Raw genomic sequence first — 26,734 nt, forward strand, 5'->3', positions numbered from 1 at the left:
GGGATGCTAGCTGCCCGATCCTCTATTCCGTCTTTGTTATGCCCTATTCTTTTTAGGGGCTTGCGGCCGGTGGCCGTCTGCTGGAGCCTGGCGATCTGTGCAAAGAGCTGCGCTTCCGCGAGTTCTTCGAAGAAGTTGCTTAGGCTCATCTGTAACAGTGTATCGTTGGGCATGTTTCTAGGCGGATGTAGCGCCGTCTTATACGCTTTCCTTAGTAGCGTTTCCGTCTGTTCTTTTTCGTGCTTGGTCATGTTGTGGTACGGGAGCGAGTACGTGACTCTGCTGACCACTAGGCTTCTGACCAGCTTGATTGTGTCTTCTTCTCTCATTCCGCTTCTTCTTTGGGATACCCTCGTTATCATTCGGCTTACTTGTTTTGTCGATTTTTTGAGTAAGCTGATTGTGTGGCTGCATTGTATCATGCTCTTTTCAGGTTTGCTTTGTCCCTCTAGTTTTACTATTTGTTCCTCCTTGGTGGGGGTTCTTCCCACTCTCAGGATTTATGATTTTTCGGTGGAGCAAGCAAGGCCTCTGACGTATTGTTCCACGCACTCGGCCGCTTCCTGCAGTTTTTCTTGCTTCTGTCCCAGGGAGCCTCGATAGACCCAGACGGTGATGTTGTCAGCATATATTGCATGCTGGATGCCATCAATCTTGCTGATTCTTCGAGCCTGTCGGATCATTGCGATGTTGAAGAGTATTGGTGAGATCAGGGAGCCCTGCGGCGTGCCTTTGCGTGGGGTGGTATAGACGTCACATTGCAGATCCCCCAATCCCACCGTTGCCGTGCGTTTGGTCAGGAAGGCCCTCACGTAGTCATGGATTCTCTTGCCGCAGTTGGCTTTGTTCAGTCCTTCCATGATGGCTTCGTGGCTAACGTTGTCGAAGGCCCTTTTGATAGCGTTTTCGCCTGCTTTGGGTGACGTGTTTATGATTTCTTCTTTTATCTGTAGCAGGACGTCCTCTGTTGACAGGTTCGCCCGGAAGCCAAACATGCTGTGCGGGTATAGCTCCTTGTCCTCCAGGTGGTGTTGGATTCTTCTGGTGACTATTCTTTCGTAGAGCTGACGGAGGTACGAGGTGAGGGAGATGGGCCTCAGGTTTTCAATCTGAAGCTTTTTGCCGGCTTTAGGTATCATCACCACGACAGCGTGCTTCCATTCCTTCGGTATCGTGCCCTCTGCCCACAGTGTGTTGAGGTATGCTGTGAACTGATCTATCGCCTCGTCGTTGAGGTTGCGTATTAAGGAGTTTCTCATCTTGCGGCGCCCACGGCTGTGTTTTTGGTTGTCGCTCTAGTTGCCGCGTAAACTTCCTCTCTTGTAATGGGTCTGTCCATAAGAAATCCCCGGCAGTCGCGTTCTCAAAATTGGCCTCGAACCGTCTTCCTCTTTCTCCTCGCGTGACACCTCGTGCGCGTGGCGCATGTGAGCCGGGTCCAACTGGCTGCCCGTGCCACGAAATCGCTGCCTGTTGTTGCTGAGGAGGAGGAGGAGAAACTTTATTATTGCAGAAACCGTTGCGCGGGTTATTCCTGGGTCGTTCCCTCTGACAGGGCTCCACTGGCGATCGCGGCTCGCCGGGCCTGGTCGAGGGTCGCCAATTGGCTTCCCAGGTCCAGTTCGGAGAGTCTCGCCTCCCAAGACCACGTAGTGAGTGTGTGTGTTGTGACTCGTGGCAAAATTGCGTCGCCCGGACGGTCGGTGCATTCGTGTGTTATGTGCGCGAGTGTCGCTGTGTGGTTGCTACACCAGGGACACGTTCGGGACGTATAACTGTCTGGGTAGATTGCGTGTAGATGAGACAAGTGTGGGTATGTGTTAGTTTGCAGGCGGCGCCAGTCCCTTGCCTGGAGTTTATTGAGAGCTTTGTGTGGGGGAGCATATTGCGTTCTTCCGAGCCGTTGGTCCTGTAGTATTTGTTGACCTGTCGGTAATAACTCGTGGGTCGCTCGTCGGTCTGTCGAGGGCTGAAGAACGGTGTGGTCTGCCGCTCGGCTAGTGAGACCTCGAGCTGCGCAGTCCGCCTCTTCGTTGCCCCGCAGACCTTGGTGCCCGGGGTGCCAGATGATACCGTGGGTCCATTCTAGCGTGCGACCCAGGATTCGAATGGCTTATGTAGGGAATGTTCCATTTAAGTATAAACGACACGCCGCTTGTGAGTCAGTAAGGACACGGGCGGACTTTCCCTTGCTCTCAGCGTCGCGAAGTGCGAGAGCGATTGCTGCTGCTTTTCTTTTTCTTTTCTTTATTTGTTTCCATTGCTAAAATACAATGACGAGGGCTAAGATAAAAGCTGCAATGAGGCAGCTTGAGGTGCCCTTAGCCCCCGTGTTACATGGTGGCAGTGAGTAGCGCAATCAACCGTACGCAAAGAACATTACATATAAATAATACTTACAATCATCAATCAAGAGACTTTTCTATGACGGAACAAACAAACAAAGAACAAAGAAATGGGATAAGGACAAATAAAAGCAATGCAGATAGTAGGCACCACCACATTACATACACTTGGCAATACATAAATAAAAGTTAAAATCGCGTACACTTGACGATGCATAATTAAAGGTGAAAAGAATCGATGGTCGATTATTATTGGAATTATTATGTGAAAGAAAAGGACGAGCAAAAATTATGTCATTACAAACATTAACAAGGCACACATGTGAATATAGGTGAGAAAGGAATTACGCTTGGTTCATTATTTTGGAGAAGGTTCTGATAAGTAATGACAGTTCTGACCGTGTTATGTTAATGATGTCAATACCAGCGTCATGTAATGTATTAAGCAGTCTGGGTAATTTATTTTTCGTCATTTGCAAACCGTAGTTAGTTCTTGAAGGGGGTATAGACCAATATTCTCCGCGTCGGGTAATATAGGTAGCTGTATTTCTTTGCAGACAAGCAATTTCATTAAATACGCTGTTTTCAGAGTTTAAGTTTGAGTGCCATGTACGAAGGAGAGAGCGGTTGTATAGAGAGTAGATTGTAGGTATGTTGTATTGTTTAAAAAGGTGTTCACTGTGACTGTGATATGGCACATTTGCAATTATACGTACGATCTTTTTCTGTAGTAAGTGTATTTTCCTGAGGTTAGTTTCAGTTGTTGTGCCCCACACAAGGTGTGTGTAATTAATGTGTGATGCAAATAGTGAGTGATAAATTAATATTTTTACGGATGTTGGTAGACGATATCTGTTCTTGTTTAGCATTCCTGTGATACGGCTAAGCTTTTGTACTACAGAGTCTACTTGTCGATCCCAGTTTAGCGTACTAGAGAAGTATGTACCTAATACTTTAATTTCATTTACTATTTCTATGCTCCCTTTGTTCATCTCTAAAGTGTGTCTTTGTGGAATCTTTGTGTCTTTCGCATAAAAGATTACGGCTTTTGTCTTATTTGAATTTAATTTTAGATAATTTTCTATAGACCATGAGGATATGTTCTGGAGAAACTCGTTTGCGCTGTTTATTAAACTAGTATAAGATGCCGATGAAATGAACACACTAGTGTCGTCTGCATATATGATAAATTTTGCCTTGGGATAGATCAGAACAATATCGTTTATGTATAAGTTAAAAAGTAGCGGTCCAAGAATGCTTCCTTGTGGGACTCCTGTTTTTATTTCTCCAGAAAACGATTTAAAGTTATTTATGTGCACATATTGCCGTCTTTTTTCTAAATATGACTTAATTAGCTGCAGTGGGAGGCCCCTGATACCATACGTATCAAGCTTTGTTAATAATAGGTTATGATTAATATGATCGAATGCCTGAGTAAAGTCTACAAATATACCTATTGTCAGTTGCTTCCTTTCAAAATTTTGCAGTATATGGTCTTTCTGGTGTAGTAGTGCTAACTGTGTTGATTTGTTTTTTTGAAAGCCATACTGAGCTTTCGTGACAACGCGATATTCTTCACAGAAGGATGTTAACTGGATAAATATTATTTTTTCAAGTCCCTTAGAAAAGTGCGGTAAAATTGATATGGGGCGATAATTTTGAATATTGAGCCTGTCAGCCTTCTTATATATTGGAATGACTTTAGCAACTTTCATTTTTGATGGAAAGATGCCTTCAGCAATAGAGATATTATAGATATGAACTAGAATGGGGGTTATATCATGTATGACATATTTTATGGGCTTTATCTGCAGGTCGTCTGAATCACAGCTTTTATAGAGTTTTTCATCGCCATAAATACAGAGCAGACCTCGTCGACATTAGTTGGATGGAAAAAGATTGTGTGTGGGTTTCCAGGTAGGGAGAGAGTGGTTTTTGGGTGCGTATGCGCTTGTGTTTCTCTGTTCAGGAAGTATTCGTTAAACGCATTCACCATGTCTGTTTCGGAGACTAAACGACCTTCTAGGCTAATTTTTTCAATAGGTTCTGCGCGTTGTTTCCGCTCCAATATATTATCAAGGTTCCTCCACAGTTTTTCTGAGTTTCCATCACACAATAAAAAGGATTGTAGATAATAGTTATCTCTGGTTTTCCTTATTTCCTTGTTTAGACTGTTCCTGAAAACTTTAAATTCTTTAAGATCAGCAATTTCACGAGTTTTAATGAATCTGGCGTACAACTTTTCGCGTTTTCTTATTTTCTTTAATAGCTCTCTTGTTATCCATGGTTTTCGGCACGACTTGGGTTTATATTGCTGGACGGTGAAGTGTTTCTTATAGATAACTAAGAATTTTTCAATGAAGATATTGTAGGCTCTTTCTGCATTATATCCCTCAAGTACGTCCTTCCAACTTACTAGTTGTAATTCTGTTTGAAACGCTGCCATTGTACGCTCATTGATGTTCTGAAATATCCTAGTTATATTTTTGTTAACCTTTTTTAATTGGCGCTCGATAAAAATGCATATTGGATTATGATCACCAATTGGGCTGCTTAATACAGCACTTTTCACATATGAAGGCTCATAATTTGTAATAAATAGATCTAACGTGGTCTCCGAGGACATTGTGATTCTTGTACTCGATTCTATAACATTTATACAACCGTTCGACAAGATTATATTTAATAAGTCATGCTGTCTAGCACTACATGCACTCATGTCAATGTTATAATCGCCGCCAAGGATCACTTTTTGCTTGTTTTCGCATGCGTACGCCAACAGATTATCTACAAAAGTGAGGAACTCCTGCACGATACCGTCTGGTGGACGATAGCACACACCAAATACAACACCATCAGCTTGAATGCACAATGACTCGACATTATGCGTTATTGTTGTAAAGTCTTCCAATATGTCACAGGGTATGGAATTTTTCACCAGCAGAGAGACACCACCGCCACGTCGAGTTGTTCTGTTCAAGCAAAATGTTTTCTTTTGCGGCAGTCGAAGAATATTAACATCATTTGAGTACCAGGTTTCACATAACATAATGACATCACAGAGGTCATTTATGTCATCGAAAAAGGTTTCTAGTTCACCAAGTTTGTTACAAGCAGATTGTACATTCATATGTAAACAGCTCACGCCTTTAACTGCAGCAAAGGAAGAAAACCATTTTTGTTTATCGATAAGACCGAGCTGCTCCATTGGAATGAGATCAGTAACACCAAAGTAACACCAAAGACGAAGACTCAGGTGCTGATTGCCCGGAGTTCGTTCACGTCTTTCACTACCGTCACTGGTTCACCACTCGATTTACGCATCAGCACCTTGTCATTTGAATGCCAAACAAATTGATAGTCTGCATTCTTCGCCCATTCTTTAGTGGCAGCAAGAAGCTTTCTGGTTCGTGAGGTTAGGTTTTCATTAATAAAAACCCTGTTTTTCTTTTCTCTCAAAAGCTTTCGCTTGGCAATCCAAGCGTCTCTAGTCTCCTGGCGCACGAAGCGCAAGATGATCCCGCGCGCTTTCCCTGTCTTAGCCGGCAATCTGTGAATAGCGACTATATCTTGGGTTGTGATGGGTTGCATTTCCAGTTGTGCACCTAGGTTGTTAACCTTCTCAAGTAGATTCTCCCCCTCGGTTTCCGCAATCCCATGTATTTCAATGTTTAGTCTTCTACTGCGCCACTCAAGTGCTTCAAGGTCAGACTCAAGTCGACAGAGTTGTTCTGAAGCGCCACTACGCTCAATCTTTTCTACCTGACGTTTCATTTCCTTGATTTCCTTCTCTTGGATATCTTGACGATTTTGAATTTTGTCAAATTGATCAGATAGCATTTGCATCGACTTCTCGATTTCTGTCATTTTGTTTGGAATCACAAGGAGTGAACTGAGCTTACGGTCCATTTCTGCGAGTTTTGTAAGAATGTCAGAGTCTGTCCTTGGCGCCGGCGTGCTGGTGCCACTTTTGCCTCCGCCAGCCCTGCATGCCTCACATTTCCAACTCTTCCTGTACTGCTCCCGTTTACCCTTCAGCGTGTTTTCGCTTACTCCTGAGCATTCACCGCAATGAAAAGAAAACTCGCATTGACCACAAGTTAGAACAGAGTCAATATCGTGCAGTACCTTGCGGCAAGAATAACAACGAGACATCGCCAGTACAGGGACACTTCGCGACAAACACTGTTCAACCCTAGCACAATGCTATACCCGTTGATGGCAGCGGCAGAACACAGGAAGAAACGGCAGACAGATAGTTACCAACCTGAGAAAACAGAAGAGCAAGGTAAGAGCGTTGCGTCCAGCGCGTTCCGCCGCTGCCACCGAATGTAGGGACACACCCCCGCCGAACGATATGCCGTGGCCTTTCCAGTTGTGGCAGCACACTCGTTCTCAGATAACCGGTGGCGCGCGATTCAAAGGATCCGGTCTGCAGTGAATTGGTCGATTCCGGTCTGCAGTGAAGGATGAGAGTTTCCACTTTATCACCTCTGCAATGAGCAGCGACAGAGTCCAGCGGCAAAAGGAGTCGGGCACCCAATCCGGCGGAGGGAGTACCTGAGAAAACAGAAGAGCAAGGTAAGAGCGTTGCGTCCAGCGCGTTCCGCCGCTGCCACCGAATGTAGGGACACACCCCCGCCGAACGATATGCCGTGGCCTTTCCAGTTGTGACAGCACACTCGTTCTCAGATAACCGGTGGCGCGCGATTCAAAGGATCTGGTCTGCAGTGAATTGGTCGATTCCGGTCTGAGAAAACAGAAGAGCAAGGTAAGAGCGTTGCGTCCAGCGCGTTCCGCCGCTCCCACCGAATGTAGGGACACACCCCCGCCGAACGATATGTAGGGACACACCCCCGCTTCTGCTGCTGCACTGCATGTGGCGCGGATGGAGGTTGAGACAACCAGGTTCCCCTGATTGACAACGGCGATTGTGTATTTGAGCCCGCAACATGGCGACGAGGGATACGGGCTAGCGTCCATGTAGTATGTATCCGGGTCTCTGAAACAACGTTTGTGCAACATGCGGGCACGCGCTGCTCTTCTCTCCTGATTGTGGGTGGGGTGCATGTTCTTGGGGATAGGGTCTACTACAATGTTCTCTCTAATGTGGTTAGGCAAGAGTTGTGTTTCTTCTTTGCAGTACTGAGGTGTCAGCGGGTACCCTAGCCGTTGAAGAAGGTGTCTTCCTTGTTGAGTCTTGTTGAGGCGCTCCCTCTGCGCTATGAGCGTGGCACTTGCTAGCTCCTCAAAGGTGTTGTATACGCCTAGCGCTAGTAATTTCTTTGCGCTTGTGCTTGACGGTAGCGGTAAGGCCGTTTTGTACGCGCTTTTTATAAGAGTGTCCATGCGTTCTGTCTCGCTTTTGCACTTGACTTGATACGGTAGCGCGTACGTGACACGGCTGATGACGAGGGCTTGTACCAGTCTTAAGGTTTCGTCCTCTGTGAAACCATCTTTGCTGCGCGCTACTCTGGAGATGAGTGATGCGGTGCTTCTTATAACGTGATTTAATTTCTCTGAGGCTAGCTTTATGCCGTTGTTCTCCTGGATGTGCATACCTAGTATGCGTGCGGTCGGGACGCGCTTTATAAGTTGTCCGGCAATCTCGAGATGTATTGGCGGGGCTCGATGTTCCTTAGTTTGCTTAGGCCGGACTTGAAGGTACTCCGACTTGTGTGGGACACACCTCATTCCTGCTGTGGTTAGGTATGACTCGATGTATCCGATAGCTGTGAGTAACGTGTTTTCTCTGTCGCCGTATAAACCCTTGGTTGCCCATAGAGTGATATCGTCGGAATAGAAGGCACATCCGAGTTTTGGGATGTTTTCCAGTTGTAAAGCAAGTTTTCTAAGTCCTATGTTGAAGAGGAAAGGAGATAATATTGACCCTTGCGGAGTACCCTTCTGCGGTAGATCATATATGTCCGATTGTACGCCTGCTATTCCGATGCGAGCTTTGCGGTGGCTGAGAAAAGCCACGACATAATGGTATACTCGCTCTCCGCATCCTACGGCGGCGAGGCCATCTAGGATGGTTTCGTGTGCTATATTATCAAATGCTTTTTCTACGTCGAGGGCTAGGAGTATGTTGTTGTTCCTGCCCGGTTGTGGGTTGAGGACCTCTTCCTTGAGGAGGAGGAAGACATCCTGTGATGACATGTCTTTCCGAAATCCGTACATGCATCTGGGGTGTAGCCCATGTTCTTCCATGTGTTATTCCATTCGAGTGAGTACAATTCGTTCAAGAAGCTTGCCTAGGCAAGACGTAAGTGAGATCGGTCTTAATTGATCGAGCCTGCGCGGTTTTCCTGGTTTGGGTATAAGGACTATGTGAGCTGTAGTCCATTCCTCGGGTAATGTTCCACCCGGCGCCCATATTTCTTCGTTCAGCTGCTTTGTAAAGGCTCGCAGGGTTTCATCACTTAGGTTTCTCAAGATGGCGTTGGTGATCCCGTCGGGGCCCGGTGCCGTGTTTTTCTTGAAGCTCTGTGCTGCCGCGTATACCTCCGCATACGTGATGGGTGCATCAAGTATCTCGTTCGGAGCTCCCGGATATTGAGGGTATGGTTTCGCATGCCCGGTCCGGATTCCCGTGTACGTTTGCTGGAGTTCCTGTATGAGTTCATCCTCGGTTCCCGGATATTCGCCAACGAGTTTTTGTAGGGTTGTGTTTGTTTCTGTTTTGGTATTTGAAGGAGCGATGATGCTTAGGAGTATGTTCCATGTCTTTTTGGTGCTTAGCGTGCCTTTAAGCGAATCGCAGAACGTGCGCCAGTTGTCCCTGTGAACCTTCAGGGCATAATCGTTGGCTTGTTAGTGACGTTTGAAATCCTAAGTCTAAGTTTTCGATTTAGCTTCTGTTTGCGCCATCTTCTTGTGAGGCCTCTGCATGCTTCCCATAAGTGTATTAGATGGTTGTCGATTCCCGGCGTGTCGGTATCGGTTTGGTAAACTTTAGTGTTGGCATCATATAGTTCTTTGATGCGTTTGGCCCACTCCTTGATCGTCGTTAAGCGGCCTTGATGTTCCGGGAAGGGCAGACTTGTATCTAAATCGAGCTGTTGCCTCTCCCTAAACTTAGGCCAATTTGTAATTTTGGCCTTCCCTAGGGGTCGGCGTAGTTTGGCCGAGGCGCTGGTGATTTCGATAATGGAGTGATCACTACCCAGTGAGTCGTCTAGGACCCTCCAGCTTGTTCCCACGGTATCGTTGGTGATGGTGAGATCAGGAGTCGTGTCCCTGCTGGCACTGTTTCCTATTCGAGTAGGCGTACCCGGCACTGTAATTAGTGTGTATTCGTGGCGCTCTATGGCTTTTAAGAGCTTGGCGCCCTCGGTGTCTGCTTTCAAGTAGCCCCACGTGTTGTGCTTTGCATTGAAATGGTTATAATAAGGCGATCGCGGTGCTCCAGCATTCCCTGTAGGTGCCGGAACAATGACGCGAAGTCAGCCTTTCTGTCGCGGGGGGGACTGTATACGTTGCATACGACTGGTTTAGGTCTTCCCTTCTTGACAGGCCATATCGTGGTGATGAGATGTGGGATTTCCTCACCGGGGAGCACTGTGAGGGTTGTTGCCAAATCTTTGCGGACGAGCGTGGCCACACTACGGTAGCTGGGGTCGTACGGTATTTGATACCCCATAATTGGCTTCGGTTGCTTTCCCGCCTCTTGCAAGCAGATAATATCCGGGGGTACTAGCGCCGCCTGTACGTATAGCGAGAGGGATGCGTGGTTGCTTTTAATGTACCTACAGTTCCAAGACCAGATCGTGATGCTTTCGGTTTCCATTTGAGGTTTACGGGCCATGATGGGACTTAGAGGGTATTGTGCTGTCTGTGTCGGAAGTTAGCATGCTACCGTCATCTGTCTGAGAGGGTATTTTGCTACTTTTTCGTTTACGCTTGGGTTCCTTGGTTAGGGATTCGTTAACGTATTTCTTTAATTCTTGGAATTCCTTAAAGAACTGTTAAAATTGTTGCTGTATTTGTTGTATTATTTGTTGTTCTGATTGTTGCAGTGCTTGTTGCATTTGGTCCTGGGTTACCAGGTTACTCTCAGACGGTGAGTGCGCCTGAGGCTGCTTTGGCTGTGTTGTTTGGGGCGAGGGGAGCAGTTGTGTTTGTAGTGGCGGATGTCCGGTGAGAGTGCTTAGCTGTGGTAATTGAGATCGTGGCAATCGCTCACAGGTCGCATCGTGTGTCGATTCAAGCATGGCTACTCTTTTCATTAAAGTTTCGATTTTGTGCTCGTAGTCGATTAGACGCTGTTTTTGCTGTCTATTTTCCTCAATGACTCTCTGATATTCTGGGTTTTGTGCGATTGGTGTGGATGTGTTTCGTGGCTTGGGAGAGACGACTTCCGCCCAGCTTACCTCGTGTGAAGGCTTCTGCTTCCTTGCCAGAGGCGAGGGGTTCCTTTTGGGTTTCGTTGGTGCCCGATGCTCGCGGCTCGCTGACCGGGAGCGGGATTGGGAGCGGGAGCGTTCCTCAGTATTGACCGGCCGGCCGCGAGTGTCCGCCCTGTAGGTCTCTTCTTCGTCTTCCGAGGCGAACCATCGTGGGGCTTTCGACTTCATCGGGGCTGATGATGGTGTGGGTCGGGGTCGAACCGGTTTGAGTCGCTGCTTGCACGAATGGTCACCGGTTGGGTGGGCCTCCCCGCACGAGGCGCAGTTTATATCGCATTTGTGTCCGTCGGTTGGGTTAAGCAGTCCGCACAATCTACAGATGGGTCTGTCTGGGTTTGGGCACACGTCGGTACGGTGTCCCTTTTCCCTGCAGATCTTGCAGACTTGGAGCGTCGGTCGAAATGGGTAGCAACGGAGTTCACCTCCGTAGTAGTACACAAATCGTGGAAGATGGGCACCAATAAAGGTAAGCGCTGCACTTTGAGTAGCACCGATCATCCTGGCTGCAAGGATTTCCACGCCTTGTGTTCTCACTCTGAGGTGGGCCATGAGGGTTTCAGTGGTTGTGTGTAACGGTATTCCATGTACCACTCCTCTGAGGGCGCCTTCTCCTTGAGCGGTGTATGCGCGCACTGCGTGATTTCTGCCACTAAGCGTTAAGGTGTGGATGTGTCTTGCTTTTTCGGCGACCTCTTCGTACTGGGTCGACAGGATGGCTATGTTGGATCCCGGGTTGATTCTCAGTATGAATTTGTCATCCGTGAACTCGTTGTGGCACGCGTCGATGATCGCTCGTGCAAGTGTATGAGTGAGCACGTTTCTTAATGGCAGACCTTGGTTTCGACGAATGATTATTTTGTAGTCATTTTTCGGAAGCGGCGGAGGTCTAGCGACTCTCCGCGTTGTTGATGTCTAAGTGGTAGTTTCGGGGTCTTGGGGCTTCACACTACCGCGTCGCTTCTCCAAGGCATCTTGCTTGCGTTGCTTTTGTGTTCGTACGGATTGCCAATTGAGATCTTCTCTCACGGTGCTATGGTACAGAGTTTCTTGGCTCACCGGTTCGGTAGTCTGGTCCATGCGCTCTTCTTCGTGTCCTCCGGAAGTTGTATGGAGGGGGTCAACGATCGTAGTCGCTTCGTTCACCATGGTTAGGCCAAGTGCCGTCGCGGGAATCCCCGTCGGCGAAGCGAGCGGCTGCCGCCGCCGGTTAGGGTTAGCGGCTCACCCGTGGTGACGAAACTTTCAAGAATCCTCCTGGGGCCCTCGGTGGTTGGATTTCCACGGGGGTGGCGTCGATGCGGTCCTTATAACATTAGGAAGCTGGTGAAAGCGTTTCGTGTCGTTTTCTGCTGAAAACACCATAAAAAAACTCACGAAACTACGGAGCCCGACGCGAGCCGGTGCTGACACTGTGGTCTTCTTCTTCTTCCTCCTGTTGTTGCTGAACAACTCCACGGTACGGCGTGCACAGTGTCCAATACAAAGGGCGCGTAACTTGAATGTCACAAAGTTAGTCGTGGCATTATCCCCCTCCTTACCGCATCGGCCCAATGCGTGAGAGGAAGTAGGGGTTCCTTTGGGCTGTCACTTTTTGTTGTTGTTGTTCATGACGTCTCCTGATAGGGTTTCATGCGGACCACATGCACAAGTTCCATGGAGTTGCGCCGTCGTGGGCTCTCGTGTCCAGCGGATTCCACTTCGCAAGTGACGTCGCTTATACGGCGAAGTGCTTCGTAAGGGCCGAAGTATCGACACAGAAGCTTTTCAGACAGTCCATGGCCTCGCACTGGGATCTATACCCACACCTTGTCAGCGGGCTGGTAATGAGCTTCACTATGGCGTTGGTTGTACCGGCTGGTGTCGATGCATTGTTGGCGGCGTATTCGGTACCTTGCCATCTGTGGTGCCCCCTCGGCTCGTTGCAAGAAATCGTCTAGGTCAGATGAGTTATTGTTTTCTTCATCTAACGGCAACATAGCATCCAAAGTTGTGTTTACTGCTCGGCCGAATACAAGTTCAAACGGGGCAACTCGTGTTGTTTCTTGAACGGCCGTGTTATATGCGAAGGTGGTGTACGGCAAAATTTCGTCCCACAGCCTATGTTCAACGTCGACGTACATCGAAAGCATGTCAGTCAGTGTTCTGTTGAGGCGTTCAGTTAAACTTTTGTCTGAGGGTGGTAGGCCCCAGTTCTCGTATGATCAGTATGTGTCATTTGCAACAAGCATTTCATTAGGTTCGCAGTAAAGGCCGTTCCACGATCGGTAATAACAACTGTGGGAGCGCCATGTCTGAGCACGATATTGTGGACAAAGAATTTTGCAACTTCGACAGCCTTTGCACTGTACATGGAATCAGTTTCTACGTAACGGGTCAGATAGTCTGTGGCCACAACTATCAACTTTTTGCCTAAAGATTATGTTGGGAAAGGTCCATGGAGGTCCATACCAACTTGTTGGAATGGCGCTTTTGGTGGCTCTATTGGCTGGAGGAGGCCTGCCGGTTTTACGGATGGAGTCTTGCGCCTTTGACACTCGCGAGAAATCTTGACATAGTGCTGCACTGAAGCTAATAACTTGGTCCAGTATTTCAGACGAATCCTGGCGTCTATACGGCTCACTCCCATGTGTCCAGACGACGGTTCATAGTGACATGCATGCAAAATTTCTTCTCGCATAGATGTGGGTGCGACAAGTAAAAACTCTGTCGTGCTGTGCTCGAAGTTTATCTTGTATAGGACACTTCCTCGCAGACAGAACGAGGATAGCCCTCTAAAGAAAAAACGCGAGAATTGAACGTCGAGTCCCTCCAGGCGCTGTATAATTGGAAGCAATTCCGGGGCATCTCGTTGCTGTTGAGCAATATGTGACGCGTCAACAATGCCAAGGAAGGGAAAATCCTCTTCTTCTGACACAGTTGTCTCGGCGGGTGTGCGTGACAAGCAATCGACATCGCTGTGTTTCCTCCCGGAACAGTGTGCGACAGTAATGTCATACTCTTGAAGCCTAAGGCTCCATCTTGCTATTCGTCCGGATGGATCCTTGAGATTCGCCAGCCAGCAAAGCGAATGGTGATCAATGACTGCTCTGAATGGACTACCATAGAGGTAGGGCCGAAGTTTACATATTGGCTAAATGACTGCAAGACACTCTTTCTCGGTTGCGGAGTAGTTTGCCTCTGCTTTCGAGAGCTTACGGCTGGCATAAGCAATTACATTCTTTTGGCCGTTATTCCACTGCAGCAGTATGACACCGAAGCCGACGGCACTAGAATCGGTATGAACTTCAGTGTCGGCTGTCTCATCAAACTGGGCAAGGATTGGAGAAGCTTGCAGGCGTTCCCTTAACTTGTCAAAGGCGTCTTGTTCACTTTTCCACATGAAAGGTTGATCTTCTCTTGTCAGTATCGTAAGGGGCTCAGCAATCTTTGAAAAGTTTTCCATAAATCACCAGTAGTATGCGCATAAACCCAAGAAACGTCGCGCTGACTTTTTGTCTGTGGGTGTCGGGATCCTCGCAATAGCTGCTGTCTTTCCGGGATCTGGCCGAATGCCTTCAGCACTGATGACGTGTCCGAGAAACCGAAGTTCGTCGAAGCGGAATTGACATTATTCCGGCTTAATTGTGAAGTCTGATGAGCGAATAGCTATAATACTAATACTAGTCGCAGGTGCTCTAGATGTTGGCCAAATGTAGTGGAAAATACGACCACATCATCCAAATACACTAAGCGTGACTGCCATTTCAATCCTGCGAGCACAGAGTACATCATTCGTTGGAACGCTGCGGGCGCGGAACAGAGGCCGAATGGAAATGCTTTAAATTCGTAGAGGCCATCAGGGGTTACGAATGCTGTCTTTTCCCGGTCCCGTTCATCCACCTCTATTTCCCAATATCCACTCTTGAGATCCATGCAGGAGAAAAACTTTGCACATCGGAGCCGATCTAACGTATCGTCGGTACGCGGAAGGAGTTACACATCCCGCTTAGTTACGCTGTTCAATTTACGGTAGCCGACGCAGAATCGAAGTGTGTTATTTTTTGCTCTTAACGAGCGCTACGGGAGACACCCATGGACTGCTGGAAGGCTGAATAACGTCATCAGAAAGCATCTCCTCTACTTGCTTCTTGATGATCTCCCTTTCTTTTGGTGAAACTCGATATGGGTGCTGGCATACCGGTATGGTGGCGTCCTCTGTTATAATTCTGTGCTTTGCAACAGACGCGCGCCGTACCTTCGAGGAAGTGGAGAAGCAGTCGGAAAATCCTTGATCAGGGCACATGTCTGTTTCTCTTGGGCTTCCGGGAGTCTCGCGTTGAAGGTAATTGATCTGTTGACACTGCAGGTCCCTCGCAGGGCAGTTGACGTTGTCGTTAGGCTGCATAATTCGGTCGCTACACAGAACTCGTGGGAATAGGCAATAGCTGTTGCTTTTGCGATGTGTTGGAATTCATTTCCGAAATTCGTAAGTGCGACATTTGCACGGCCATCGCTTAAGTGAACACTCCCCCGAGCCATGCGAATACCTTTGTTGAAGAGGAGCTCTACGTTTCCTTCCGCTATGCCTTCGCGGTCGTAAAATGTTTCATTCTCCACAAGAACAATTACACTGCAGCGTGACGGCACAGTTACATCATCATCAACGAAGCGCAGAGCAGCACGACGTCGCTCCTCCGATGCTTCCACAGGTATAGCTTGTTCTGTCGAGAAAGACACACTGGACCTACGTAGGTTAATTATGGCGCCGTTAGCTTGTAGAAAATCCATTCCCAATATAACTTCCCGTGAACATTCTGTCAGTACAATAAAGTCAGAAACGTAAGTGAAGCCTTTTCTCTAAAGTCTTGCGGTGCATCGGCCAAGGGGCGTAATAAGATGACCGCCTGCCGTGCGTATCAGCGCTCCAGTCCACTGTGTCACAACCTTTTTCAGTGTTTCGCCATCTTGAAGCTTATTAGTGAATAACCAGCGCGGTTGCCGACTGAGGCATTCAGCTCGCATCCATCTATTATCAACCGCGTCTCCTGCAATCGTTTCGCTCCTGCATCTGTCTACCGGAATTATCTTGTCATCGCACTGCAACCGCGTTGGAGTTGGAGGATCTTCGTAACTCTGGTTATCAGTGGCCTCACCTCCACAGGTTGCTTGCTTTAGTTTTCCTGGTGTGGGCTTGGTGAACGACGCCTAGGCAATCTTGAAGACGCACATGGGCTAGGCGATCGGTAGCGCTTGGGCGACGGTGACTGTGGTTGATGTTGGCGAGGAGCAGTGGGGATTTGGCGCATGGACAAGTATTCTTCGATCTCTGCTGGCCGTTCACCGTTTCGGGGGCATGGCGCACTTAAGGGAAAACCCCTTAATCGAGCTTGACGGTATGGGCAGAACCTATACAGGTGACCCGCTTCTCCGCAGTGAAAACACAGAGGCCTGCGCTCGTGGTCCCGCCAGACGTCACTTTTCCGGGGCCTTTGTTCCACAAAACGAGGTGCCCTACGTGCTGAAGGCTGATAGGCAGCCGGTGGTTCCAGTGGACGAGTTGCACTGCGTACTGTCAGCAGGTAGGGAACAGTCGTCGCAACTGCTCTACTACTGTGTACCGCGGGTTGCCTGAGTACGTCGCCGTACGTTGGGGTGCGCCGCGTCGGCTGTGGCTCACGCTCTGGATCCCGTATGCCGTTCCGCAGTTCGTCCCGGACAACGTCGACGATAGATAGTGCATAGTGGAGCCTGAGGTGTCTGCAACTTGAGCTCTTCCCTGATTACTGACCGTACGAGCTCCCGAAGGGCTTCCAAGTCATTTGGCAGGCCTCCTGGGAAGAAATGGGCAGGTGCGCAGCTTGACTCACGGTTACATCGCCGGGCCCGCTGTTCCAGCGTCTTTTTGATTGTCGTCGCTTCACACCTGAACTCGGCGACCGTGCGCGCTGGGTTGCGGACGAGAACTGCGAAGAGTTCCTGCTTTACTCCAGGCATGAGATGGCAGAGCTTCTTATCTTCACTCATGGTTGGATCAGCACGCTTGAACAGGCGGGACAAGTCCTCAATGTACATCGCCACGTTTTCGTTTTTGAGCTGGTTCCTGGCTTGAAGTGTGATTTGCGCCTTTTCTTTACGATTCGTGCTGGCCTACGTTGCTAGCACTTGTCGTCGAAATGCCTCCCAAGAGAACAAAGACGGTTCGTGGTTTTCATAGCATGTTTTTGCGAAGTCCTCCAAAGCGAAATATACGTTACGGAGCTTCTGTCTCTCATTTCATTCCTTAAACCTTGCCACTCTCCCGAACAGTTCCTACCAATCTTCCACGTCTTCGAATGACTCATTATGGAATGTTGGCGGCTTGCGAGGTTGCTTTACGACAAGCTGTGCCGGTGTTACCTGGGTAGTCATTGTGGCGGCGTCCGTTGTCTGAGCTTCTCTTGGCATGAAGAGAAGAGGGCTGAATTCGGGCGAGTCACCTCGAAGACGGCGGCTGGTCCGCTGGTGCACAGGTGGCAGTTCCACGGGATGGACTCGCTGGTGGGCGGGGCGGCGCTGACTTTCGTTCGTGTGGCTTCGACTCTTACCCCGCACCTCCACCAGAAACGTAACGATGTCAATAAAACAATGATATTTATTAAGGGCAAACTTGTGCCCACAAGTAAAAGTCACTGTGGTGGTGAAAAAATCACCGGCAGTCACGTTCTCAAAACTGGCCTCGAACCGTCTTCCTCTTTCTCCTCGCGTAACACCTCGTGCGTGTGGCGCATGCAAGCCGGGTCCAGCTGGCTGCCCCTGCCATGAAGATCGCTGCCTGTTGTTGCTGAAAAAGACCATGGTACGGCGAGCACAGTGTCCATTACAAAGGGCGCGCAACTTGAATGTCACCAAGTTTGTCGCGGCAATATCTACAATTAGCCAATAGCCCTCAGTCCCCAGCAGCGGCGGAGCACCTCACCAAGGTGGCGGTCAGACCTGTACCGCAGCAGACGGTGCTAAGAACCTCTGGACCCGGACAGGCCGCGCATGGAAACTGACCCTTGCAATGTTTAACATCCAAACCCTCTCGAGTCATACTAGCTTGGTAGCACTCTTGGAGAAACTATCAGACATCGTTAGGGATATTATCGGCCTTAGCGAGATTAGAACTTGTGAGACTTACACATTGCTAAATAACGGCCACGTACTCTGCTGTAGAGGTATCTCTGATAAAAAGCAATGCGAGGTAGGATTTCTAATCCATAAGGACATAGCGGGAAACATTGACGAATTCTACAGCATGAATGAGAGGGTAGCAGTTGTCGTAATCAAACCTTAAAAGAGGTATACGTGAAAGGTAGTACAAGCCTACGCTTCGACATCGAGTCATGACGATGAGGAACTAGATCAGTTTTATGAAGATGTTGAATTACCGATGAGAAAAGTGCAAATCCCGGATACAGCAGTAACGCGTGACTTCAATGCAAAAGTGGGGAAAAACCAGGTGGATGAACAGGCAATCGGCAACTACGGCATTGATCCTAGAAATGCGAGAGGAAGGATGCTGGCAGAATTCACAGAAAGGAATAAGCTGAGAATAAAGAACACCTTTTTGAGGAAACGTAGCAAAAGAAAGTGGACCTGGAAAAGCCCTTATGGTGAAACAAGAAATGAAATTGATTTCTTACTTTCTGCTGAACCCAGCATAGTGCAGGATGTAGAAGTGATAGGTAGGGTAAAGTGCAGTGATCATAGGTTAGTGAGGGATAGGATTCAGCTCAATTTGAACAGAGAGAAAGTAAAATTGGTCAATAAAAGAACAGGTCAGTTTAGAGGCAGTAAGGATAAAAGCAGACCATTTTGGGCTGGTACTTGCAAACATATATGCAGCCTTAGAACAGAGGCGTGATAATTATAACCTAGAGGTATTTAATGAAACCGTGTCAAGGCTGGCTTCAGAAGCAGCAATTGAAGTGTGAGGTAAGGCACCAAGGCATTCAGTAGGTAAGGTCTCCGAAGTAACAAAGGACCTAATAAAGAAACGCCAAAGAATGAAAGTTTCCCAATCAGGACATAAGACAGAATTCGCGGAACGGACAAAGCTGTTCAACAAAACGAAAATAAGTGATACTCGAAATTATAACGTGAGAAAGACTGAAGAAGCCGTAAAAAATAAACGCAGCCTAAAATCAGTGAGAAGAGAACTTGGCATAGGACAAACCAAGATTTTATGCACTGAAAGATAAGCAGGGTAATATCATTAGCAATCTCGAAGGTATACTAAAACCAGCGGAAGGATTCTGTACTTACCTGTACAGTACTCAGAGGACTCAGGAGTACTCTATTCAAAACAATAATGAACAGTATGCACAAACTCCTCCTATAAGTAGAGACGAGGACACAAGGGCCCTGCAAGATATGAAACAGGGAAAAACCGCAGGAGAGGACAGAATAACAGTCGGATTAATCAAAGATGGAGGATACATAACGCTAGGAAAATTGTCGGCTCTCTATACGGAGTGTCTATCGGCTGCAAGGTTCCCAGAAAACTGGAAGAATGCAAATATTATGCTAATCCACAAAAAGGGAGACCTCAAAGAACTGAAAAATTATAGGTCCACTAGCTTACTACCAGTATTATATAAAATTTTTAGCAAAATAAGCTCCAATAGAATAAGGGTAACACAGTAGTTTAGTCAACCAAGGGAACAGGCTGGCTTCAGGAAAGGATACTCTACAATGGGTCACATCCATGTCATTAATCAGGTTATCGAGATATCCACAGAGTACAATGAGCCTCTCTTCATGGCTTTCATAGATTTCGAAAAAGCCTTTCATTAAGTAGAGATCCCAGCATTCAAAAAGGCATTGCGGAATCAAGGAGTGCAGACCGCTCACGTAAATACCGTGGAAAATATCTCCAGATATTCCACAGCCACTTTAATTCTGCACAAGAAAAATGGGAAGATGCCTATAAAAAACGGGGTCAGAGAAGGTGACTCAATCTCTACAATGCCATTCACTGCGTACTTGGATGATGTATTCGAGCTGTTAAACTGGGAAGGTTTAGGAGTAAGGATCGACGGTGAAAACCTCAGCAACGTTCGGTTTGCCGATGACATCGTTCTATTCAGCAACACTGCGGACGAGTTATAGCAAATGATTGAGGACCTTAACAGGGAGAGTGTAAGGGTGGGGTTGAACATTAATATGCAGAAGACAAAAATAATGGCAAATAACCGGGCAAGGGAACAATAGCTCAAGATCGCAAGACAGCCTCTAGAGTCTGTGAAGGAGTACGTTTACCTAGGTCAACTAATCACAGGGAACTCTGACCATGAGGAGGAAATTCACAGAAGAATAAAAATGAAATGGATCCCATACGCCGACATTGTGAGCTCCTGACTAAGAGCCTACCGTTATCATTGAAAAGGAAAGTATACAATCAGAGCATTTTACCGGTGCTGACATATGGGCACAGACTTAGAGCCAGACAAAGAAGCTTGAGAACAAGTTAAGGACCACGCAAAGAGCGATGGAACGAAAAATGATAGGCATAATTTTAAGAAACAGAAAGAGAGCGGTTTGGATCAGAGAGCAAATGGGTATAGACGATATTCTAATAGACATTAAGAGAAAAAAATGGCGATGGGCAGTTCATGTAATGCGCAGATTAGGTAACCATTGGACCATTAGGTGACAGAATGGGTACCAAGAAAAGGCAAGCGCGGGAGAAGACGGCAAACGACTAGGTGTTGAGACGAAATTAGGAAATTTGCGGGTCCTAGTTAGAATCGATTGGCGCAGGATAGGGGTAATTGAAAATCGCAGGGAGAGGCTTTCGTCTTGCAGTGGACATAAAATAAGCTGATGATAATGGCAATGATGATGAGCCACAAATATAAAATTTTCCTTTATTGTAGAGCAAGACAATGGTAATCTGCCACCTTATTTAAATGGGAAGGATAACGCCAACATCTGAACTGCTTATACGTTAACTTCCCCAAAAACACACGATTGCGCTAGCTCATTTTGGGATCGGCACAGCCCCGCGCACGGTGAGACACGACGGCCCGAAATACATAATTTGTTGCGACTGGCGTGAATTTGCCCCACACAAGATGGCGACGCGGCGGCTTCACTTGACAGGCGCTCCCTCAACTGCAGCATTCCTTCTTTAACGTCCTTGGGTAAGGCTCGCTAGATTTCATCGCTGCCGCGACAAGCCTTGGGCCAGACAAGCAAGCCCACGAAGATAAATTGAACAGTGGTACTCTACACTCGCTGGTCGCATGACCGCTATCATCTGTCAATGACGTCATCATTTCCTTCGACCTTTCTTCATTGTTTACTGGGAGTCTCTTTCACACGCTCGCATTCGGTAGCATAGGCAGCGTGGTCAGCTTCACGTTGAGCGCTTCTAAGCAGCGTTTCTTCTGTTTCGCAGGTGGGTGCTTCTAAATTCATTTCATTAACTACTTTTGTAGCTGCCGAGTGCGAATATTTCCACCCGCTTACTCATGTTGGCTCGGTGCTATGTTAACAGACCCATCAATTTCTTATTGTATCGATTGGAAGCGTATCTTGCAAATATTTGCCCCTTTGACACTGTCTATCTATCTAGCCCCCTATGTGTTGATGCTCTCATGGTCGTTTCGTAAACTTGGTATGTACCAAAATTGGCGTAATAAGAGAAGAGTGCGTCATGAGCATAAATTGCTGGTCATAATATGAATGCCATAACATGCATGTCATGTATATCGTGACACAGCCGCCTAAGTATGGTGCTCTCATGGTCGTTTCGTTAACTTGGTATGTACCAAAATTGGCATAGCTTTACTACAGTGAAGAATATAAATAATACACTCATGAAAACAATGTTATAACATGCGTGTCATGCAGGTCGTGAAGCAGCCGCCTGAGTCTTGGTACGTACCAAAATTGGTAAAGTAAGACAAGAGTTTATCAGGAGCATAAGTTACAGGTCATGACAGCGCGTGATGTAGGTCATGAAACAGCCGCCTAGGTCTTGGTGCTCTCATGGTCGTTTCGTTAACTTGGTATGTACCAAAATTGGTACACCAAGTAAAAACCACCAAAATTGGTAAATTGGTATGTACCATTGTAAGACAAGAGTGTATCAGGAGCATATATTGCAGGTCATCACATGAATGTCATGACATGCATGTCATGTGGGTCGTGAAACAGCCGGCTACGCTAACTTGATAGGCTCCCCGCACCCTGCTTCGCATAACATTGGTTTCCAGGGGGCGTGGCATCTGCCAGCGTTTTTCTTAAATAATATAAAATTGGCGCCTACGACTCGACTTTTACTGTGGTACGGCGCACTAGATATAAAGAGGCGAAGAAGCCTTGAATGTCTAAAGAATTTTGTAAAAGAATACAGGATGAAAACAGGCTCTCTAGTTTGTTTTTAAAGAATAGAGATCTACATACCTTAGAAACTATTCAAGGAAACCAGATATAAGTTAGCCCCATATCTAAATATAGGTGAAGGAAGAACACTATGCAAAAAACTTTGCTGATGAATTCTTTTCTCAACAAATATAGAAAGCGTTGAATATATTGCTATCAACAACAATCTGGATAATCCAAAAGGTGATTTTGCGAGATGGTACGTAGCATGCAGGTCAAATCCTAGAGAACAAATTTAAGGGTGATTTTATACAAGTAGTAAAAGTCAATACTAACCGCGACATTTACACCAACCCCAGGCATTTTACAACATTTATTATATAGAAAACACTTTTTTTTGCTCCCACAACCACAAGAGAAACTGAAGCCTATATTGCGAAACTAAACAACAATACCTTCACCAGAATTGACAATGTTAATGCTGAAGCCATAAAAGCAATATATTCTATAATAGCACCAATATATCCGCATAAGTGTAATCAAATGCTTCTACTTCGAAAATCTAATGAAGAGTTAAAATTGCGAGGGTGTGTGTCATCCATAGAAATGGCAGTCATGAGGATCTTAACAATTATTTACCCTCTATCTACCTGGTCCATATTCTCTAAAATTGCTTAATATATTTAAACATCAGGCTGATTAATATTCTGCATAGGAATAACCCTATTGCACCGGAATGATATGGCTTCCCAAAAAGAAAGTGAATTGTAATTTTGTGAAAGAGCTAGTTGATTAACCTCTACATTGCAATGCAAACAACTAAATGGCTTTTCTTCACCTTTCAAATCTGTCGACTTTGGTGTGCCTACACTGTTCTTTTGTCCATCAACGATATAGTGAACACTCCGAGTACACCCAAAATGGCATTGTACGCAGACGACACTAACGTACTTTTCCCGGGTGCAGCGCGGACCCTATAACCAAGAATGCGAATGCATAGTTAAGTGAATGGGAAATATGGCTCTGTGCAAATAGGTGCAAAAGAGAGACAGACACGTTAGTAATAATCGCGATTTCACACGTTTTCCCAGCGTAACTGAAAGTGTCTCATCGGCCAAATTTCTTGGTGTCAGTATCCATCAAAAAGTTTCATGGACAGAACACGTAAGAAATATCCGATCAAAAGTTTCTCGATCTGTGGGAATAATTCGGACATTTATGTGCCTCCTTCCTCTATGTCTAAAGAAACAACTTTACGCTCATTCAGATTCATTTGCATCAGTTTTCGTTGGCCTGGAATTATATGACTAATACAAACTTGAATTCAATCTTTATCCTTCAAAAGAGGGCAATGAGAACTGCCGCCAGCATGTGATATTCCCAGAGCACCACTACACATTTTATTTGCCTATGTAAAATAAATGTAAAAGAAATATAAGTCTACCGATATGCAAGAGAGTCATATTGTCACGTGGTAGTGATTGTCAACAAGACAGTAGCGTAACTGAATGGCATAACTAACTCTTTCTTGAGTGAACCTGTGCCCAGAAAGACAGGCTACACTCAAAGCACAACAATAGTGGTGGACACATCGGCGATCGGCGAAAATTTGATCAGCCAGTCAACCGATTTGGCTTTTATACATGAGCCATCGGATGTACCAGAGTAATCGCTTGTGCCCTCGTGTCTTCCAGAACGCACTACACAATTCCCGTCGCGCATACAATCAGATTACACATGGTTCGGTGGCAACAGGCAGTGGATAGAACCATCGATAACATTCGAGGAACTTCCAATACAGGCGGGGGCGTCCTGCGCTGAGCGATAACATTAGACGGTGAAAAGACGGTCAGCCGAGAAAGATAAACAAGTGCACGTGTCACTATCATTATTAACATCATTATCATTATCAGCCCGGTTGCGCCCACAGCAAGGCAAAGACCTCTCCCATACTTCTCCAACAACCACGGTTGTGTACTAATTGTGGTCATGTCGTCCCTGCAAACTTCTTAATCTCATCCGGCCACCTAACTTTCTGCCGCCCCCTGCTACGATTCCATTCCCTTGGAATCCAGTCTGTAACTCTTAATGACCATCGGTTATCTTCCCTCCTCATTACATGTCCTGCCCATGCCCATTCCTTTTTCTTGATTTCAACTAAGATGTCATTAACTCGCGTTTGTTTTCTCACCCAATCTGCTCTTTTCTTAACCCTTAACGTTACACCCATCATTCTCCTTTCCATAGCTCGTTACTCGTCCTCAATTTCAGTAGAACCCTTTTCGTAAGCCTCCAGGTTTCTACGCCGCACGTGAGTGCTGGTAAGACACAGCTGTTATACACTTTTCTCTTGAGGGATAATGGCGACATGCTGTGTCCGATCTGGGGTGCATGCCAAACGCACCCCAGACCATTCTTATTCTTCTGATATTTCCGTATCATGATCCGGATCCACCGTTACTACCTGCCCTAAGCAGATGTATTTCCTTAACACTTCCAGTGACTCGCTACCTATTGTAAATTGCTGTTCTCTTCCGAGACTGTTAAACATTACTTTAGTGTTCTGCAGATTAATTTTAGACCCACTGTTCTGCTTTGCCTCTCCAGGTCAGTAAGCATGCATTGCAATTGGTCCCCTGAGTTACTAAGCAAGGCAATATCATCAGCGAATCGCAAGTTACTAAGGTATTCCCCATTAACTTTTATCCCCCATTCTTCCCAATCCACGTCTCTGAATATCTCCTGTAAACACGCTGTGAACCGCATTGGAGAGATCGTATCTCCCTGCCTGACGCCCTTCTTTATTGGGATTTTGTTGCTTTGCTTATGGAGGACTATGGTGGCTGTCGAACCGCTATAGATATCTTTGAGTATTTTTACATACGGCTCGTCTACACCCTGATTCCGTAATGCCTCCATGACTGCTGAGGTTTCGACAGAATCAAACGCTTTCTCGTAATCAATGAAAGCTATATATAAGGGTTGGTTATATTCCGCACATTTCTCTATCACCTGATTGATAGTGTGAATATAATCTATTGTTGAGTAGCCTTTAGGGAATCCTGCCTGGTCTTTTGCTTGACAGAAGTCTAAGGTGTTCCTGATTCTATTTGCGATTACCTTAGTAAATAGTTTGTAGGCAACTGACAGTAAGCTGATCGGTCTATAATTTTTCAAGTCTTTCGCGCCCCCTTTCTTATGGATTAGGATTATTGTTAGCGTTCTTCCAAGGTTCCGGTACGCTCGAGTTCATGAGGCATTGCGTATACAGCGTGGCCAGTTTATCTAGAACAATCTGCCCACCATCCTTCAACAAATCTGCTGTTACCTGATCCTCCCCAGCTGCCTTCCACCTTTGCATATCTCCCAAGGCTTTCTTTGCTTCTTCCGGTGTTACTTGTGGGATTTCGAATTCCTCTAGGCTATTTTATCTTCTATTATTGTCGTGGGTAACACTGGTACTGTATAAATCGCTATAGAACTCCTCAGCCACTTGAACTATCTCATCCATATTAGTAATGATATTGCAGGCTTTGTCTCTTAACGCATACAACTGATTCTTGCCAATTCCTAGTTTCTTCTTCACTGCTTTTAGGCTTCCACCGTTCCTGAGAGCATGTTCAATTCTATCCATATTATACTTCCTTATGTCAGCTGTCTTACGCTAGTTGATTAACTTCGAAGGCTTTGCCAGTTCTATTCTAGCTGTAGGGTTAGAGGCTTTCATACATTGGAGTTTCTTGATCAGATCTTTCGTCTCATACGATAGTTTACTGGTATCCTGCCTAACGGAGCTGCCACTGACTTCCATTGCGCACCCCTTAATGGTGCCAACAAGATTGTCGTCCATTGCTTCAACACTAAGGTCCTCTTCCTGAGTTAAAGCCGAATGCCTATTCTGTATCTTGATCTGGAACTCCTCTATTTTCCCTCTTACCGCTAATCATTGATCGGCTTCTTATGTGCGAGTTTCTTCCGTTCCCTCCTCAGGTCTATGTTAATTCGAGTTCTCACCATCCTATGGTCACTGCAGCGCACCTAACTGAGCACGTCCACATGTTGTATGGTACCAGGGGTTAGCGCAGAGTACGAGGTCTATTTCATTTCTAGTCTCGCAGTTCGGGCTCCTCCACGTCCACTTTCGGCTATCCCGCTTGCGGAAGAAGGTATTCATTATCCACATATTATTCTGTTCCGCAAACTCTACTAATAACTCTCCCCTGCTATTCCTAGTGCCTATGCCACATTCCCCCACTGCCTTGTCTCCAGCCTGCTTCTTGCCTACCTTGGCATTAAATTCGCCCATTAGTATACTGTATTTTATTTTCGCTCTACCCATCACCGATTCCACGTTCACATAGAAGCTCTCGACTTCCTGGTCATCATGACTGGATGTAAGGGCGTAGACTTGTACAACCTTCATTTTGTACCTCTTATTAAGTTTCACAACAAGACCTGCCACCCTCTCGTTCATGCTATAGAATTCCTGTATGTTACCAGCTATATTCTTATTTATCAGGAATCCGACTCCTAGTTCTCGTCTCTCCGCTAAGCCCCGGTGGCACAGGACGTGCCCGCTTTTCAGCACCGTATATGCTTCTTTTGGCCTCCTAACTTCACTGAGCCCTATTATATATATCCCATTTA

The 26,734-nt window shown here is 46.5% G+C and overlaps 1 protein-coding gene and 1 long non-coding RNA gene across 4 annotated transcripts in view; one reads left to right on the plus strand and one right to left on the minus strand.

Annotated features, from left to right (window-relative positions):
* LOC135908085 (uncharacterized) overlaps nt 1-7,037 on the minus strand; it is a 62,928-nt gene extending 55,891 nt beyond the window's left edge. Inside the window, exons 1-2 of one of the 2 annotated variants that reach the window (XR_010566200.2) lie at nt 6,906-7,037; nt 6,613-6,802 (exon numbers count right to left, since the gene is read on the minus strand). This is a non-coding gene — a long non-coding RNA (uncharacterized lncRNA). Of the gene's footprint in view, nt 1-4,989; nt 6,803-6,905 lie in introns of those variants that run through there. The other variant, XR_010566199.2, reaches the window with a different exon arrangement.
* The window catches only part of LOC135908084 (juvenile hormone acid O-methyltransferase-like), a 178,468-nt gene that overhangs the window by 28,469 nt on the left and 123,265 nt on the right, over nt 1-26,734 (plus strand). Inside the window, exon 1 of one of the 2 annotated variants that reach the window (XM_065439830.1) lies at nt 21,076-21,158. The exons of the other annotated variant lie outside the window; for it this stretch is intronic. The gene's annotated coding sequence lies outside the window, so the exon portion shown is untranslated. Of the gene's footprint in view, nt 1-21,075; nt 21,159-26,734 lie in introns of those variants that run through there. 2 annotated transcript variants of the gene reach the window in all.

Source organism: Dermacentor albipictus, chromosome 5, assembly GCF_038994185.2.
Source record: "Dermacentor albipictus isolate Rhodes 1998 colony chromosome 5, USDA_Dalb.pri_finalv2, whole genome shotgun sequence".
NCBI lineage: Eukaryota > Metazoa > Arthropoda > Arachnida > Ixodida > Ixodidae > Dermacentor > Dermacentor albipictus.